Source organism: Pieris napi, chromosome 3, assembly GCF_905475465.1.
Source record: "Pieris napi chromosome 3, ilPieNapi1.2, whole genome shotgun sequence".
NCBI classification, from domain to species: domain Eukaryota; kingdom Metazoa; phylum Arthropoda; class Insecta; order Lepidoptera; family Pieridae; genus Pieris; species Pieris napi.
In genome coordinates, this window is record NC_062236.1 from 1041663 (window position 1) to 1062729 (window position 21067).

The window sequence follows — 21067 nt, forward strand, 5'->3', positions numbered from 1 at the left end:
ATTAAGACTGTAATAAATAAAAAACGTGGCTTTTGTCCGTGCAACAATGGTTTCCAACATTTGGCGTAATGTATTATCATACGTAAGGCTTGCCGGCTGACTTCCGGTTCACGTGAAAGATTTTTTTTATTTTTAATGAGCGTGCAATAATTAAAATGTAATTTAAGATAACGGAGCTGAATAATATGTTAAAAGCTTTTAGTACTTAAATAAAGTGCTAAATTAATTAACAGCTTTTCACATTTCCACGATGATGGAGGAAATCGCAAGAAAACTGGAAAACCACACTTCGACCGAAAATATATTTAAAGGTATCGTAATGAACAATTACGACATCAATGAAGTTATGTGATTATATCTGGTAACACTTATACTAATAATAGCCTTTTATTCAGATACTTTTACACTTAAACACATTTCTATTTATAATCTCATTCATTTTAGTTATCTGTATGCCCTTTGTGGCAAAGGCCGCCTCCAAATCCCTCCATTCCTCTCTTCACTCTCTGCCATGTACCATCTGCCGTTTCATTAACTTGGTCTATTATTAGTTAGACTTATCTAATAATAGATACCCTCTCCCACTATCACACATACACACACACTCACCTACACATACACAACACTCACATACACACACTCACACATACACACACCCACACACACCCCCACACACACATACACACACCCTCTCATACGCTCATACAACTTTATTTGTACTAACTTCTAATTAGTTGACTGTTTTGTTTTTCTTTCTTTATTTAAAACCTAAAAATTGTTTGCCTACCCATATACATATGTATGTATATGTACTTTTTGTAACCACTCAATATGACTTTGCTGTGGAATGGAAGCCTGGTTATCCATATCACAGGTTCTTGCCTAGTTTGGAAACCAGTCTCCCAATGCCTTCTCAACTGTAATCTTATTGTTTGTTGTAAATGTTATATGGGAGAAAATAAATTATTATTATTATTATCTATAATAAGATAGATTTCATTCGAATTCTTCGAATAAACACTACGTCTCCAGAGCTTGATATTGGTAGATAGTAATTAAATTGTTAAGCATATCTACCTAATTCACAATGTTAAGTGAATTTTAAATAAAAATACCTAAAATTGGAAATGTAATCTTTATACTTTGTAAAGTTAATGTTCACCGTTATTGTTATGTATTTTAGTGTCGATAGATTGTTATTGTAAAAATGTATGCACAATGTGCTGTACTTTAATAAATAAATAAATCAAGGTCGTAGAACGGATGACGAGAGTTTGAGTTTGAGTTTGAGTTTAACTATTACACCACATATTATCAGATGCGTCTGTTTGTTGATCACTTACCTAAATTATAAAGCAATACGACTTTCCCATTTCCCATTGGAATGTAACGAGACTTATATAACTACTACTAGAAATGATCATGATATTTTAGTTCAAAATACGCGTATAAAAATAGACAAGGACTACAGATTTCTCTACCTATCATTATCATTTGTCAATCTAATAGGCAAGTAGGTGATCAGCCTGTGCGTGACACACGCCGTTGACATTTTTGGGACTAAGGCAAGCCGGTTTTTTCACGATGTTTATTACCTTTACCGTTCGAGCGAATTTTAAATGCCTGTATCGAACTTACGATCTCAGGGATGAGAGTCGCACGCTGAAGCCAAAAGGCCAACACTGCTCAATATTAATACATACCAATTTTGATAAAACTTGGAAAGTTCCCTGAATGATGCTATTCAAAAAATCAATGCAACCTCTTTCGTTTCGGAGAAATTTGTGGACAAGAAACAAATTTAATAACAAAACGATCACTATACTTAAATATTATGTAACCAATTCCAACTATAATTAATATAGTATAATATATATAAAACAACTATATTTGTGCCACGGATTTCTTAAAATATATTTTTGTTACTAAATCAATCTAATTCTTTTCAGTAACATACGCCACAATAATTCAGACAAGTCATTATTCTTAAGCTGTGACGTTGATGAATGCGATGGACGAGGGTTTTTGTTTCAAACATTGCTATGCCATTGCTTTATTTGAGCTGGGGCTTATCAAATATACCATCCATCCTTCTATTAAGTCCTTTTTGCCTTTCAACTAAATTATCACAAGTAACATTGAGCTTACTTTATTCAGATTATCCGTCGCGAACCAAATAACCTGGACATGGCTGTCGTCGGGAAGGTGGAAGGCAAAAGGACGCGGAGCAAATCGCCACTCCCCTAGGCTGACGTAGTCACGAATTTCACACACTTTTAAAATAACGAAGAGATCTTGCTTATTTTGGACCGTTGGGAACGAAATACCTGGATATGGTTGTCGTCGAGAAGGTGGAATTAAAAGAATGCGGAGCAGATCGCCATACGCTGACAAAGTCAAGTTCACGGATCTTCCCATATCAGTTGCGCTGAAGGTTGCTACGGACTGAAATATATCACTTACAAGGCAGCAGACACGCATGACTGAAATTATATTTTTTATCTGGCAATGAAAAGTCGGCTGCTGTCCAGTAAGAGTATGGATAACGTCCAGTCGATAGAAGAGGAAGACACAAATTGACCACTCACAAGCAAGCGCAATGCGCTATCGTATTGTCATTGGTTACAGATGCCCGTACGCTTTTTGACGTTTTGAAATTGTAGGAGTTTTATTTTTTTATAGGCAAGTACGTGATCAGCCTTCTGTGCCTCACACGTCGATTTTTGGATCTAAACCAATCTTTATAATGTGTTCCTTCACAGTACGAATGAGACTTAAATTCGTGATACGACACAACCGAGATTCGAACACACGACCTTCTATCGTACATATAAACTATACAGTATCCAAAACCAAATACCAGGATTAAAAGCTGTAATACGAATAAAATATAAAACGTAATATGCAGTTGCAATTTGCCTGATAATGAGCTGATTCTGATAAAGCCTTATTTACGACTCGCTGTTACGCACCTATTTTCACTGTTGCAATTATGATAGTTTAAATTATTTTAATCAATATCTATAATTATTCAGATGAAGACAATTAAATTTAAAAAAGCTATTAGATGTTAGCTATTTGAGACAGTTTTTACCTAGCAGTAAATTCCAAGAGCAAGTTCATGTTAACACTTGCGATTTAGGAAAATTATTGTAAGAGTAACGTCGTGATTGTGTGCAAAGAAAAGTTTTTAGTACACAAAATTGATATATTTTAAATTCCTTTAAAATACAGTCAAAACAACATACCGGTTTTATTGACCAAAATCAAAGGTCCCGGCTGAATTCTATTACACCGCCTTATAAAAAAAACATATTTTGTTAATATAGAAAAATCATAATTCATCAGCTTTTTGTCTTTTTATTATAATTTTGTAATGTAAAATAAATAAAATGTAGTACATATTAATCACACATTCAATAACCTAAGTATCTATTAGGTAGGTACTTAATAACAACGTCATCGGCTGTTACCTTCGATGTCGTTATAATAGATTTTAACTGTATAGTATATCAATTTTGTGACATCAACACTAAAGTCGAAGTTACAAAATTTATTATTTGTATTAATTGGTTTGGTCAAGAGTATTAAATGTATTAAAATATTATTTATTTATTTACTGGGTACAAAGATTCTATTAGTATAATTTTCAACTCAATCATCCAGATCGGTTCACCGATAGAGGTTCTGTGCTTGAACATACAAAAAAACTATTCACTAACTAAACTGACAAAATCACGGCTTATTGGAAAGTTTAGTTTTCATCCAAATTAGGTTGTTTGTATTCAAATGTTAATTTGAAATAGAGATTAAACCGTAAAGATTAATTAGCGATAGTTACCAGCGACCACAGATAATAAATCAATTATATAAATGTCCGTTGCAAAATGCGTATGCAACTAGGTATTTCGATATGCTGTGTAATTTTGATCTGGAGCGATCGGGGTATAGATTTTTCCCACATTTAATGTTAGACAGAAATTATAAACATTCGGGGTTCGGTCTTACCCTCAGATGCAAAGTCGCTAGTTGTGATTCCCGTTTGCCAAACGAATTGTATCTGGACCCCAAATCCCATCCATCTTGACACACAGGTATTATGTTGTTGTTGTAAAAAAACAGTGTCGCTACAACTAGCTGGGAATTTTGATCCGCTTCGAGATCATTTATCTATACTTAATATTATACAGAAGAAAGATTTGTATGTAATTGGCTCAAAAAGTACAGAACCGATTTAAAAAATTCTGTCACCATTTGAATGCTACATTATCTCTGATTAATATAGGATATTTTAATTGCAAGATAAAAATTAGGATCCCTACTAAATCTACAATAATGTTACCCAAGGCGTAAAAAAAATGCCTATAAAATATCTTTCATCGCATGCGCTGCGAAAACTATTGATGATAGAACTAAAAAGATTTCCACAATATTAAAGAACATATTATTTAATATCTACGAAAAATTTAAAAAAAATAAATGTCCACCCGTGAGAAGCCGGGACGGGCCGCTAGTCTTTTATAATAGGCAACGTGATCCGTCTTCTGTGCCTGAAAGATGATTTTTGGTTCTAGGGCATGCCGGTTTCCTCACGATGTTTTCCCTTACAGAACGATCGCTTAACTTACATTATTATGCTTAACGCTCAAGTTACATTGCAGTCATTCGTTTCATAGCAATTAACATATCATTATTTCGCTACTATACTTTTGTTGTACGCGAGTGGCTAATATAGAGTAAAACTAAAATCCTATATTATTTAAAACACCCAGATGACCCAGGAACTCGTACATTAACATTACCACGTCGTAATAGTAACAGTAATGTACCATTATGCATGAATACATTTTGATTTAATTTGATAATAGAGAACCAACTTTTTAACCGGATTGAAGTTATGTATTATTATAAATTTACAACTATTTAACATAATTTTAAATTTATCCAAATTTTCAATTTGGTTTTAATTTGGATTAAAATCTCAAGAAAAACAATCCGAGAAAATAGAGGACACCGTGAGCCATTTTTGCCAAAATGGCTCAAATTTTTGCTTTTAGTCGATACCAACTCCGGGGAAATAAATACAGATAAGGCAACTTTCTCTACAGCTGTGATACTTTTTGACATCCAACATATTTTGTCTTCTGTCACGGTGACCACGCACGCTGTAAAGCACGCGAAACGTCGGATAAATTTAAAATTATGTTAAATAGTTGTAAATTTATAATAATACATAACTTCAATCCGGTTAAAAAGTTTTTTCTTTAAATGTGTAAAGGTTATGTAAATCAAAGACAATAATAGAGAACCACTTTAAATAAAAATAATTTGATAATAGATGACATTGTAGAACTAGCGGGGGAAAACTGGATGAATGTTGCTCAAAACAAAGAGAAATGGAAAAATATGGAGGAGGCTTCTACCCTAAAAGGGGCCATACAAAAACTAGACATAAAAAATTAAAAATAAATCTAACTTAAATTTTGTTTAAAACTTACTAACTTAACTAATACTAATATTAAGGATTATAAACTAACCAATTGTTGTATGGATTAAATAAAGCTTTAATAATAATAATAGAGAACCACAGTAAATATTTGTGTTGTGTTTGGTACATTACTCAAGTATGATGTTCTTGATCTCTTACCTAAGCTTATTTCGCAAATAGCACATAGACCGCAGAGCTATTTACTAGATTGCCTTTTTATCTTTCTCCATATATCATGACCTCAGAGGGTTATTTGTTTAGGTCACAAAATATTCGTGAATTCCACAATAGTTTTCCTTGTATGTTTTTTCTAGTTGTATACAGTGTTATCTTTATTCAAATTGTAGGGATTTCATTATTTTTGGGAGAAAATTAAACATTTAATTTTTTTATCTTATTAATGAAGTGTCTATATTTGTGTCTGTATTTGTGTTCAGTTTCAGGTTCTCAATACATTAAAAGCCTTGGAGGCTTGTTCTGATGTAATTGTTTAATTGGCAAAATATTTTTAAAATAAGAATTCTGTATGTGACAATTATAATAAAGTAGCGGTTTCGACAGACGTTGTCCTGTACACACAAACAAAAAAAATATCTAATAATGTAAATCATTCTCAACTCCACTTGTTTAAGTGACGAAAATTTCATCAAAATCTGTCCAGCTTTGTTAGCCAAGTTTTTAAAATAATATACGTGTTCCAAATTTAAAATAATTAAAAAGTTGAAAAAATGCATTTTCATTTGTAACAGAACTTATGGCCAGAATAGTTATATACACTTGAATATATTGGAGAAAGATTTTCCTGTGACCGTTCTCCCAATGCATACATTTACAGATTTGAAAACAATCCTCATAAAATTAATTATTTTTATACTGAAAAACGAATATCTTATACAAAGAATCTCGGGGACAAAGCACATAAAACGTCCATGTCATGTACACTCTCCGAAATTAACTTTTAGTTTTATAAATCTAAATTGCACTTCATTCTTCATACGAATCCAATATTCTTGAAAGAAAACTTAATCTAACTTCGCAAGACTAGAAGTATTATTTATTTGCTGTTATTCTGTTTAACGACTTCATTGTTCCGCTATTTCAACTTTTATTAAAAGCTAGCAATTATACTGTAATGTTTATTATTCTAAATCTCGTACTTTACTACAAAAGTCACAAATCATTTATTCATATAGGAAACACAATGTACTCATATAAACGTCAAAAAAGAAACATACATTAAATGCTTCTAATTTTACATTTACTGTCAGTATCGCCAAGTTTTTTGTTTTAAGTAAGTAAGGAGCTGCAACCATTACACCACGTTCCACATGACGTAAAACATTACATACATATAATATATATTACATGACGTTTTTTTTTATTGAGAAAAAGCTTGCCAACGCTCGGCACACTGACACATTAGTAAAAACAAACACAAAATACAATTTTTAATGTGACAAGCACTTAAAGGCAAACATGACATATAATCTCTATAACCTATTATTAAACAAAACAAACATTGCAAAAAAAAAACAATTAATAATCAAAGAAAATATTCAAATTAAAAAACTACCTAGCTCGTTTACGCTTAATCTGGACATCGGTGAGCTTTGACCAAAACGCAAAATATTCCTTATTTAGCGATATGAAAAAACTTAGTAACATAAACATGTGACAGTTATATATAAAAAAATAAAAGCAAATATAAACCTATTTGACTAGATTAGCTATCTATTTTGTCTAGTTTGATTGTCCTATGGAGCAGGACCAGCATGTTTCCAAGAATTTTATATTGAATATTTTCCTCTAATTTGTGATTTGCCTACAAAGTATATTTTTAATAAAAGTTTAAAATTTACTTTCGTTTAGTTTTAATATAATGTTATTCTACAGTCTAGTCATATTAAAAAGATATTTAAGCTAATATGATTTAAATGAATACTAAAAATATGGACCTCAACTTCCAAACAGTTATAACTGTTAAAAAGCATCCAAAACATTTAAAGAAACTTGCCTGGATATACAGAGGGATCCAGCACGGCTGTGGGTGCCTGCATGTTCCACAACAATGTATTTAAAAAAAAAAGGGTGCGTGTACTTATGTACGCGCGTAAGAAGTTATACTTCTTTGGCTTTCTTTATTTTTTTTAAATATTAAATAATTAATAACAAATATTAACGTTAATAATTTAATAATATTTAATATTTAGTATATTATTCAATTATTAATTAATATTACGTAATAATAATTATTATTTTATTATATTATTCATTCAATTTAATAACTACGTATGTTTCATAACCTTTTAACTAAGTAACAATAGGTCTTTGTGAAAAAACATTGCTAAATTTCTTTGAAAAAATAATTAAAACTCCTTTATTTGTTTAAAAGGTAAATGTTATGTTATTATGTTCATCCAAAATTCTTGGCTTAGCTGCTAACTTCACGCATATTCTATTTCTTTTTACTTGTAGATTGTCTTATTCCCATCTCGCTCGCGCACGCTATAATCACACTGACAACTTTGTGTCTCAGGTGCGCGCGCATCGTAAAATTTCACTCTCATCAATTTTTCATAACGCGCCTAAAGAAGTATAACTTCAAAATTTGTTACGCCATGGCTAACAAACTATTTAATCACCTTCCTAGCAGTTATAGATCACTGCCGTGAAATTCTTTCAGGGGATGTATTTGGATTATAAGTTTGACAACAATTAAAAACAGCTTATTATGACATTGTGTTGATGTTCTTATTAACTCAATAAGTCATAGAAAATTTATATGTCATTTGCTTGCCTATTTTTATATAGCTGATTGTGCAGATTTTATGATTGATCGATCTAAATGTACCACTTTCTTGCAAATAAATGATTTATTTGACAGTTAAGAAAGTGTAGCAAACGTTTCACACATAAAGATTTAATTCCATACAAAATAATGATTCTAGTACCACATGCAAACTCTGAATCGCATTACAAAATAAGTAAATTGTAAATCAGACGAAGTTCACTGATTGTACCCGTACAACTCTACAACTTCCCCAGTTTATAATAAACAGAGACACGGCGAAATTATTCCGTAACTTTGTGTGAGAGAAATTTATGGAATACCGCCGTCTAAATTGCTCGTGTGGGTTTTGGATTGTCACAAAAACAAGTCATAATTGTATCAACTAGAACAGATGTGAGTTTTATTTTATGTTATATACCACAGCTCAAGATATTACTAAAAGTCTTGTATACTATACCTACGGCTCACTTATCTGGTACTTCTAATGGTCCAGTGAATATGCTAAGCTTTTACAACTTAATTACTAACATTGATGAAAATATTGATATATTTTACAACAATCTTCTAACTTACCGTAACTTTGTTCATGCTCATAATGATGTTTAAGTTTCTATTTAGTTTTTGGTTATTTTTTTTGTGGTTGCTTGTTATATTTTACTAGCTAGCTTGCTTATGCTCTAATATAATTGATGTGTATGTGTGTAAAATTTGTGATGACATGTGTTCTTGTATAATTTTATGTATGCACGTTGTTTTAGAACTTATAAATGAATAAATCCTCTCGAAAGATGTGTGCTGCGATATAGCGCGCTACACAATTGTTGATCTAGTTAGCTCTGGGGCTTCTTAAGTTATATATCCTAGATATATACATGTGTTAAAGTGACATGAGAACAGATAGATAGGTCTATAAATTATTTCCATAAGCATCTGGTTGTCCTCATTTGTGATGTCTGAGAGCATATTTAAAAATTTCATAAATTTTCCAATATTTTCATTATAATGCCTAGAATAACAAAAGAGAATAATTCATCCATCGTTATGCGAACAATTTTGCCGCAATTGCTGAGGATTCCTTTTAAATTCTATACTTGAATGTTACTTAAACTACAAAAAACTGGACGTATATATTTTAAAATAATAAGCAATTTAATTATTAATCTGAGTACTCCTAATGGATAACTTAAAGATACATTGATAATATTAGTAATTTATTGCCATAAACAGATTTTACAGCTCACCCTGATGTAAAAAGTATTTAAAATTATCGCTATATAAACAAAAATACACACATACACGAGATTTAGTAGAAAAATATATTTCTAGAACGTTCAATAGATGCTGAACTGAAGTAGTGAGAGCTGTATTATGTTTATTCGAAATCAGAAACAGTACCAAGCAAGTTTTCGCTGCTTACAAATTTCGTAAATTTTATTTCCTCACATGACTGAATATTACTTTGAAGAAAGAACAAAGATCAAAAGACTAATTAATAATCAATTCTTAATTACACAGGTAATTTTACAAAGCATTTCTACGAATTAAAAAACTAAGGCTTTTTTCATCTTAAATACGATTTTTTTTGCTAAGAAAACCTTCGTAGCTATTGAGCAATAAAATTATTAAAAATACAACGTTCATTGGAATCAACGCTTTTAAATATGAATTATCTATTGTAGACGTTTATTTTATTATATTTTGAATATACATATTGCCTATGTTAACTCAGGGATAATGCGTAGCGAAGGTTGAAGAAGGTAAAAAGCTTTTATTTGTTTAAAAGTACCTAAATATACATGCACAGTGAAACGGGCATTTTTAACAATTAAAACAGAATTCATTTCAGTCTAGTGACTACGTTGGGATGCACCAGGTGATTCAGTAAATTTTCAATAGAATTCCTATTTTCAACCTATTTTTGTAAAAGTTTTGGTAAATTTTACGTTTCATATTTTTACAACATGTCTTGATGAAAAAAAGCGGATTATTAAAAACCTATGTTGATTTTTAGAAACCTCAAAGGAAAGTATAAGATTTCTATGATTTTTTCTTTCACGTTTCACCTATTTGAAATGCATTTTATAAATATTAATAAAGCTGGTGAGTTTGTTTGAATAACTACTGATTTGAATTGATATCTTTTGGGTCAGATAGGCAATCCAGGAGCTGAATGCAAAAAGAAATGCTATCATGAATAATTATAATATAACTAGCTGACCTGGAAACAGTTGTATTGTTCAAATAATAACAAATAATAGTATGCGCCCTTATCACATAGAACGTAAAAATAGTTTATGATTTATTAAACGTTCTTAATATATATTTAAAATCTGGTTTCCCAGGTGTCTGATTACAAACTCTGTGACCCGAGAATAATAAATATAGATTAAAACACATCCCAGGCTTCTGATGTGGTGAGAAACGTATTTCACGAGCTTGCGACTTTAACATTATATGTATTCCCAGTACATACAATAAAATAAAGTATTCTATTATAGATTTTGGAGCAATTCTGGTAGAAAACAGTATATATCAAATAAACGTACGACCGAGTCTAAGAACGGTAAATCAAATTTAAAATACGATAACCGCAATTTTGCTTTAGGATACGCTGAAGTTTGCTCACTGTATCAAAGAACGTACGTAACTTCTACTTCTAAATTCCTACTAAGTAACTTAATAACGATAACTAATCACAATACTGAGGGTTTTAAAAGTAATTCTAAGCTAACCTGGGCTTCGTAAGTTTAAGTTAAACGCCAATTATAAGTGTTACTGTTAATTTTTTTCTACTATGGTACTCTTTATAAAATTTGACTTACTTTTTTTGACTTAATATCCTGTAACCCCTAGATGGATCATGGGGCGTCCACAGTGAGTCTACATCGCGTTCAAGTCTCTGCAACTATACGACAGTTTGCTTGGGACGTCCACGCTTTCCTTGCGGCTTCCAATCTAGCACATACTTGGGGATATAATTGGCATCTCTTCGGAGTGTATGGCCTATCCATTTCCACTTGCGTCGCTTGATCTGCTGGCTAATCAGGGGAAAATGACATATCAGAAACGTGGTTCGCAAGAGATTCCGTATATCTCTTATCAAGCGTAAAAGTCTTTATTTAAAATACTGGCAACACACTTGCGAGCCCTCTGTTATTGTGATACATGTATCTTATGTTCCATAATAAACATATAAATAAACGTATTTTTATTGAGAGTGTCCATGGGCGGCGGTACCACCTAACATCTTCCTGACTACTGTCCGTTTGCTCCTATTCTGTAAAAAAAGTTTAATTAAAAAACACAGCAATATTAATCAGATAAAAATGTATTTTGTATATTTACTTTTAATTGTATCATCTTTAAATGACCTTTTTGACATAGCTTGAAGCTCTCAAGCTATAAGTTCAAGTCAAGCTTAAAATACGAGTAGTAACTGGATTTGTAGGGAAATTCGTTATAGATTTGAAAGTATTTGCAATAATTCATGAATGGGGTCGAACGTACTGAATTGATCGAATAAAATGGAATCTATTAAAAGTTCTTGAGAGCTTTTCTGTAAGCACTTTTCTTATAAGAATTTTCGCACAAAATACACCATTAAGAAAGCGTGTATCTGGAATCTGAATCTGTAGAAATTCTTGGTCCTTAATTTTGAACACATCTCAAGTCTCGTTTTCAGCTGTCAAATACAACTTAATAGAACAGACTTTAGCTTAAAAGCTACGGTACTGATCCCAAACAATAATGGAAATATGTACTATAATACATATTATGAAGTTCAATGTAAATAAATCTAATTTATAAAATTCTCGTGTCATAATTTGGTCGTTCCCATACTCCTCCGAAACGGTTAGACCGATTCTTATGAAATTTTTTATGCATATTCAGTAAGTTTGAGAATCGGCTACTATCTATCTTTCAAACCCTTAAGTGATAAGGGGTGTCCACCCCAACAATTTACTTTTTATTTTTTAAACATTTTTTTGTTTTTATTTCTCATGATCATTGATCATCCATACAAAAATACATACAATCCTTAATTTTCACCCCTCTACGATAAACCCCTATTTTTTATTATTGATAGTTATTTTTATGGAACTAAAAAAATGTTTCCTAGTAAATAATATACACGGCAAAACAACGTCTGCTGGGTCACATATTATATATTTTTATATGTAACAGGAGGCTCACCTGATGTTAAGTGATACTGCCGCCCATGAACATTCACATTGCCAGGAGGCTCGCAAGTGCGTCGCCAGCCTTTTAAGAAATGATACGCCCATTTCTTGAAGGACCCTAAGTCGAATTGGTTCGGAAATACTTTAGTGGGCAGCCGGTTTCACATAGTGCTGCTGCGGGGCAAAATTGTCTTAGTAAACGCTCAGTTGTGGAATGACGGACGTCGACGTAATGCGATGCGACGCCGATGATGAAACTCAGCAAGAATTAGTCCGAACAAATCCTGTGAACACTTGTAAAAAATATATTTATTCCGTTCCAACAAATCCCACTTTCGTAATCAACTACAAATCCAAATTTATCAACTACGCAATACATACTGTTTCAAAGTGTTAAAAACCAAGTCACGCCACTCAGTTCTTCTATCGTAAAAAGTTGTGCGATCCATGTAACACCAAGTAGGTTAATTTATTCAGTCCCTTCTTAAGGGACCTTCTGTAACTCTTCTTCCAAACAATCTAATTTAATGTGTAATCAATCAAATATACAGTATTTACAATTTTCTTAATAAAAATAATTAAAAATAAAATAAAAACAAATTTAAAAAGTTTGGTCCCTGTGGCAGTGTACCCTTAACGGTGGCAGCAATCGATTCTTAATCGTATTGCGATACTTACTCGTTGATGATAGCACTAGCTTAGGCGCTTAAATCTTTAATTAGTGCCTGTACTTGAACCCTATGGCTCAATAGTCGCTACTCTAGAGTCTCAATGGGAACAAAATCGAAGGTAAGTTTAGTTAAGCTAGTTATTTATTTAATGTGCAATAAAATATGTATTAGAATGTTTACATTTTATTTTCATACGATGGCCAAGTGACTATCTGCTTGGTTACTGAATATTCAGGTTTCTAGTTTTATCCACAGCGAAGTTATGAGGGGTTCGAAAAACTGTTTTGAAAAGAAGATGATACGGCTTTGCCTCTTTTTGCTCGTCTTGGCCGTATCCCGCATCAGAATTTTACCACAATTTTTAACGTAGTAACTATTTAAACTAAAGTAAAAGAAATAACCATCATTTATAAAAAAATTTTTTTTTTTTACGATTACAAAATATATATTTTACATCCAACGGCTCATTGGTCTAGTGGTTAGTACCCCTGTCTGCGAATCCATGGGTCCCGGGTTCGATCCCCGGCTGAGACGAACATCGATGTGATGAGCATTTGGTGTTGTGCTTAGGTCTTGGGTGTTTAAATATGTATTTATATGTCTATCTATATATAATGTGTATGTATATCCGTTGCCTAGTACCCATAACTAAAGCTTGGTGAAGCTTTAGTTATGGGACTTATCATGGGACTAGGTCAATTGGTGTGAATTGTCCAATCATATTAAAAAATATTAGACAAATCGTCCTGTCGCACGCCATTCTTCCAGATTATATGCGTGCACAGACACATACGCGCGGAAGGAGCAATAGCAGTTTTTGTGGTTGCGTGCGAGTGTCGATAAAATTTCATAATAAAATGGTCTGTAAAGTCGGTTTACGGACGATAGTTTAACGTGACAACGACATAACAAAACATTGATGATATTATTGCATACTTGCGTCTTTGAGTGGAAGATGATGCGGTATGATAGATGCGGCGCAAGCGTACAATGAGCGTAATGGGACAATGAGTCACGCTTTTTCGTGCCTGAGCCGTCTACATCGATTTGTTAGACGTTATCACGTCAAAAAACATTTTAAATATTAAATGGTGTGAAATTATTTGTGCGTGAGTAGTTAAAGTGGTATAAGATGCTGCGAATAAATAATCTAAAAACATTAAATAAATATAATCCTAAACAAGCATTTTCATTTGTATTTTATTTTAAAAACAACTTTCCTTTTTCATAAATTTTATTAAATTGTTATACAGTTAAAGAATAACATCTTTAGATAAATGCTATTGAGGGTTTTGGAGAAGGATGAAGGGGAGTTAACAAAGCATTAAAGGAATGCCCAGTTTAGTGAGAAATTATGGAATTTTGGGAGGTATTAAGGTATTTCAATGTTTACACCTTGGTTGTTTTAGACGTGGGTCAGTGGTAAAAGGCTATATTATACAATGCAATATCTGTTTTAGTTAACGTGATTTAAGACAACGCCTTTTTCAGAAGCTTTTGTGAGGAGGTGAATGTGAAAATGCATCCACTGCCCCCAAAAAAGGCAACGTAGCCAATCGAGTCAGAATTTTTGTTTTATCGGAAATTTGTGATAGTGATACCATGGACACTATTAATACTAGAGGGCTAGAAAAATTGGTACGCTCTTTTCTTGAAGGGCCCTAAGTTGAATTGGTTCGGAAACACTTAAGTTGGTATCTGGTTCCACATAGTGGTGGTGCGCGGCAAAAACTGCCTTAAATAACGTCCAGTTGAGGATCGGCGGAAGTCGAGGTGATACGGGTGGAATTTTGAATTCTGCCTTGACGTGCAATGATGAAACTCAGCTGCAGGTTGGCCCAAACACGAGAACAAGACTGCCTTTACCAGTCATCTTTCTGTAGCAGTCTTTCGTTCGCAACTCGAACTCGATTTTAAAATGACTTTCAAATCGATATATATAGTTTTTTCTAGTGAAGTTTTATTTTAAGATTTCCTTCATGCATAACAAATTTACAAAAAATAATAATATTAAAAGTAGATAATAAATAACCAACAAAATAATCTATCAGGATGTCTCAAAAGCAATTGATCTAATCAATCTTTGCCTGGACTAAGTCTTTGTGATTTATGGGGCATTAAACACAGTTTGGAAATACAATATCGTTTATTTCGTTGTGTTTACAAGATATATACGACGCATACAACGGAGCAATTGGACAAAAGGAGTACGTCATACGCCGCCCATGGACACTCACACTGGCGCTTTCAAGCACTGGCTTTAAAAATTAAATGCGGGATGTGAGAATTAGTTTAAATACGATTCTGTAACTCACTTTTCAAACTCACACAGCGGTTTTCGCATCGGCGGTCGCTCTCAAGTCAGTCGTGAAGCAGTCATTTTATGATTTGGCATTCTGAAAAGGTGGGAGTGCTCATGTGTTGGCAGTGCTCAATTCTGTAACACCATTAGGGCGGTAATAGGGATATAACCATTGCTATACCGAAAGGTTTTTTAATACTATTATAATTTTTATACAAGTGTTATTTTTTTTACTGATTCATATGTGTACATTATGTTACCTATAGACATGATGTTTTGGATTTTTTTTAATAGAACGGGGCAAACTGCCACGCGGCTCACCTGATGTTAAGTGATACCGCCGCCCATGGACACTCTCAATGCCAGGGCTCGCGATTGCGTTGTCGGCTTGCTTTTAAGAATTGGTACGTTTTTTCTTGAAGGACTTTAAGTCGAATCTGTTCGGAAATACTTCAGTGGGCAGCTGGTTCCAAATAGTGGGGGTGCGCGGTCTGTCTTAAAAAACTCTAAGTTGTGGAATCACGGACCTGAAGTTGATACGCGTGGAATTTCGAATTCTACCTCAACGTCCGATGAGAAAACTCAGCTGCCGAACAACTCCTTCGAACACTCCATGGTAAATGCGGTAGAAGATGCAGAGTGACCCCACATCTCTACGCAACGCCAAGGGATAATTAGTATGAAGTCATTATTATTATCGACCATTGAATATTTGTTAATTTATAGATCTAGCAACATTGACAAGTAAAATCAACCACTGTTAACGGTTTTGAACCCATTCGAGTTATTAATCATTATAGTGATTATGGCAGCTGACACTAATGCCATTGCTCTGACACTAATAATAATGACCGAAGTTACTATTACTATAGAAAATCAAAGAGTATGTTAATTAGTAGATCTAACAACATTGACAAATCAAATAAAGCATAATATAATGACAATAACAGCGCCCGCCAGCCATTGCGCCATTGCTTCGACATATATAATGTAAGGGTTAAACGTTGGGGCCCTTACTACGCAACATATGTATATGAAGCACAGTCAACATAATAACAATTTCTAACGAATGCAAATACTCTACAACTTTCAATAAAGTTGACATTAAAAGTCGAGACGTGTTTATCAACTTGCACAGAATATTCAAAACGTAAGGGCTTATTATTCACGCGGCACACTCGCGGCAAACGGAAAAATCCAATTAAGTTCATACGAGCACGCGGCCCCGCCCTGGCTCAGCCACTCAGTTTGGACTAGGAGGTGCTGATTGGCCTTACCGTATTAATCCTTAAAACATACCGTTTCACAATTTGACGATTTCACTTCGATAGATTATAATCTACCGAATAATAATACGTTAAATTGTAAGCAGTACGTTGAGTTCACAATTTTTCGACAGTTTATAATCTCGCGAGATAGATTACAATCTAACGGTTTTTACAATTTTACGTTGACATATATATTATTTATTAATAACACATTTAATATTTCAAATTTATTTTTATTGAAGCTTTATCAACAGTCGCACGCAACCACTAAACTGGACTTGCTTGTTTCTCGCGTATGTGTGCGTGAACCTATTTTGTATCGTTAAAACCTTAAATCAATCATTTAATTTAAAAATGGTGGTAATTTCATTTACCCCGTAAACCAATACATACCTCATATGTAATCTAAAGGCGATTTTTTTTAAATAAACTAAATGATTTCAATACTTGCTAGTAAATGTGGTGTGCGAGTTAATGGAATTAATGTCCAATACTCGTGTTAATAGATATTACAGTAATATAGATATATTATTTTATTATAATTGAAGACAATATCAATAATGATTTTTAAAGAATTTTTACAACAAATTAATGATATTTAATAATAGATTAAGTTTTTAATTCCGAGTCTTATTAATGAGTAAATATTTTTTTTAGCTCCTAGACTATAGCACTTGTACTAACGACTACTTTTCAATAACATTAATGGAACGGCCACCGTTATTACGTTTTCACGACCGTTACACCGTAAACTTTGCGCCGTTTTAATTTCATTCACTATTTATTCGCTGCCGAAATAAAAAATTCTTTTTTGGAGATATAATTTAATTTTTCGTGCACAAAACGGAATATTTTTGCGAAAAGCAAAAAATAGTTTGAAAGGAAATTTTGTATTCAAAGTACCTATTAATCATACAAAGAGAAATGTTTAGTACTTAAAATGAGTAAAAGCCTGTTTATTTTCAATCATTACAAAAGAATATACTTACACTCTAGATTTGTTACATACATATCTTTCTTGTTATCCTAATATCCTAGCTTCCTTCAATACCGTTGATCGGAACCCCATAAAGGCCTCCTCCACGTCTCTTTTGTAAAGTAGCTATAATAGACTTAACGCAACCAAAATTCCCGACCACATACATTTTTCCTAAGTCCCTTCATTAAGTTCTTACTGAAACATACAGTGATTGTAAAAAAAAGCCACAACCCCCAACTATATATTATATTTATTTCATAATTTTCTGCCACATAGCTTTAGTGGGTGCTAAGCGTTTTGTCCTTTTATGTCACTTTTATTTGATTTAAGACATGGCGGTTTTTACTCGAGTATTATCTTCTTCTTATTTATTAACAGCGCACATCGAAAAATCATTGTTTCGGACATCAACAGGTGAGAAACGTTTAGACCGCAGTGGTCTTGTACCAAGATTATGTATGTAAAATACATACAAATCCCAACTTCTAAGCCTAAATAGAACCAATATTAAAACAATGATAGGGACAATTACGGGTCATTGTCTCCTTAATAAACATCTTTTTGTCCTAGGCGCGACATACAGCCCCTAGTGCAGAGGCTGTTTCAGCGCAGCGGAATCAGTCACCCACGTAGTCCTGGAATGCGAGGCTATGGCTAATCAACGTGCAGAAATCTTCGGAACAGTGAGGTCGCTCCGTGAAGTGCCCAGGAGACTTATGTGCTTCTGGAGGGAGCTAGGCTGGCTAAATTAGCCAGCACTTTTCTTACAACAGACCAATTATGAGATATTATTGAATACAAAAATTCCAATTAAAGAAATATTTTATATGAAGCTAAGTGTGATAAATGAGTCCACCCACCTATAACCTACATTCAAATCCATTTATCCGAAAAGAGTGTTAGTATTTTTTTTTTTATAAAATAGGGGGGCAAACGAGCTTGCGGGACGACCAAAAAGGGCAGTCTGCGCAGCCCATAGACACCCATTTTTAGTGGGTGCGTTGCCGGCCTTTGAGGGAGGTAGTATGACTCAGGTAAGTCAATAACGCATTGCATTTTAACTACAGGTCTATACTCACAATCTTACCCTTAGATCTCAACTACACCTGTTTTTAGAACGACACTAAATACATAAATGTTTTTAGTTAGCAAGTATCCATAACGACAGTATATACAATTCATCCGGGAGTAGCCCTAACCAGTTATTTAAACAACAGATTCTAACTCGAGATAAAAGCTCTTCATTGTATTTTGTTTTTCCATAAGCCGTTGTGATTCTCCCGAGGCCAGTATTGTTTCATTGTGCTCTGTTTATTCAAATACGCAAAATACGTGATCATGATTTTATTTATCTATCATTTTACCTTAGAAAGGTTTTCTAGTCAACAATTTCGACACGTGCCTATATTTTATGTATTTCTGTGGTACGTTCCGTGTGTATGTGTTACAGACACAAACACTTATATCTCATTTCCTGCGTACAGTGACATTCTTACTAGAAATACGCGGTCATGATCAATCTGGCCTAGGTATATTTTTAGACCGAAGTCCCGAAAAATCCTGTCTTTTCCAATTTCTGTATATCACTAATCACTTTGCCATATATTCTACTAGCAGACCGGCCAAGCGTTGCTGTGGCTAAGGTTTTTGTTATATTACATAGTAGCAAACTATTCAAGGGAAACGGTAGCAGAACACCAGTCATGGGGACCATCATGCTTTTTTGGTGGTTATGCCATTAAATTGTAGCTTATGTGAAACGTTGGTATTTTCAACACAGCGCCATCTGTTAGAATTGTGACTATCATATGATAAACAAATATTTAGCAATAAAATAATATTGGCGGTATAAATTGGGATGTAAGCTATCCTATCTTTTAAGTTGGATCAAACTACACACGGTGTGCAAATTTGATTGATATCGGTTCGGTAGTTTAGGAGTCCATAGCGGACAAACAACGTGCCACGTAATTTATATATATTAAGATTTATTATAGTACAGGCTGTAACAAATGAGAGCAAATAAAATGTTGATTATAAAACCTAAGACTGTTTAAAGAATAAAAAGTTAGAATTAACTGTGATAGTTAGCATAGTTACCTCTTATTAATAAGAACAAAATATATATAACTCAATGGTTAAATACCAACAAAATTTAAAGAATTGTGTAAACCTGAAATTTAATCCCATGTTAATTTGTTTGCATATCAGAGAAATTGGTATTTTATTCCTTAAATAACGACTGCAGTAAAATTAAAATGTAAACATATTAACTGAATTGACAATTTTATCGAAAGACATTAAAAAAATTAAAACATCGAGTCCAATTGCAATAAATGTCAGTTCTCGAGCGAGTTAATGGTGCATTTATACAATTTTATAACAGTTTTTGCTTAAACGGACACAAATTATTGAACAAGCTGTCTGTTATAGGCAGGTATATAAATAGGCATTTTTTTTTAAACTTTTTACAAATCTAAAAACTTGCTATATATATATGTAAAAGTATTGCAAGCGTAGTTTTGATTTTTTGGAAGCGCAGTAGTAGTTTCTATCTGGAATGTTATGAAATAAGTTGATGATATGACAGCAAAATTATTGTTGTGCTAATCATAATAATAAAAAATAAATAATTTCTGTTATAGCCAGCTTTATAAATAGGCATTGATTTTTTTTTACTTCTCACACATTTAAAAAACTTACCATATACTTTTTTTTTTAAAGACAATTCACACCAATTAACCGAGTCCTATGCTAAGCTGGTGAAGCTTGTGTTATGGGTACTAGGCAATGGATATACATACATATTATAGATAGACATATAAATACGTATTTAAACACCCAAGACCTAAGCACAACACCAAATGCTCGTCACATCGATGTTCGTCTCAGCCGGGGATCGAACCCGGGACCCATGGATTTGCAGTCAGGGGTACTAACCACTAGACCAATGAGTCGTCAAACTTCATGACGTATAGTTTTAATTTTTTGGAAACGGAGCAGTTTTAGCAGGAATGTTATGAAATAATTTGAAAACATGTCAGCAAAACTATTGATGTGCTGTAACATTTTTAGTGTAAACACATTTTGTTGTCTAAATAAATAATTTGATTTATCAAGTGCCCTTGCCCCTGCAAGTGAGTACCATTTCTATTGTATGTCGGTTTTATGCGTAAATTAATTTCAGAACCTTTGAGTTAGAATGCAGTCATGAGTTAAATAGATTCATTTGAAGTTGCAAATACTTAAGCTCTTTTATCTCACACAGACAGACAGTTGAAATTTGAACGCTTAATACCTCAATGGGATTCATTGCTCATTCTGGTATTCATTATGATTTCCTAGTATTCATTGGGTTGGTAATTATTTTTAATAAATATTTGATTT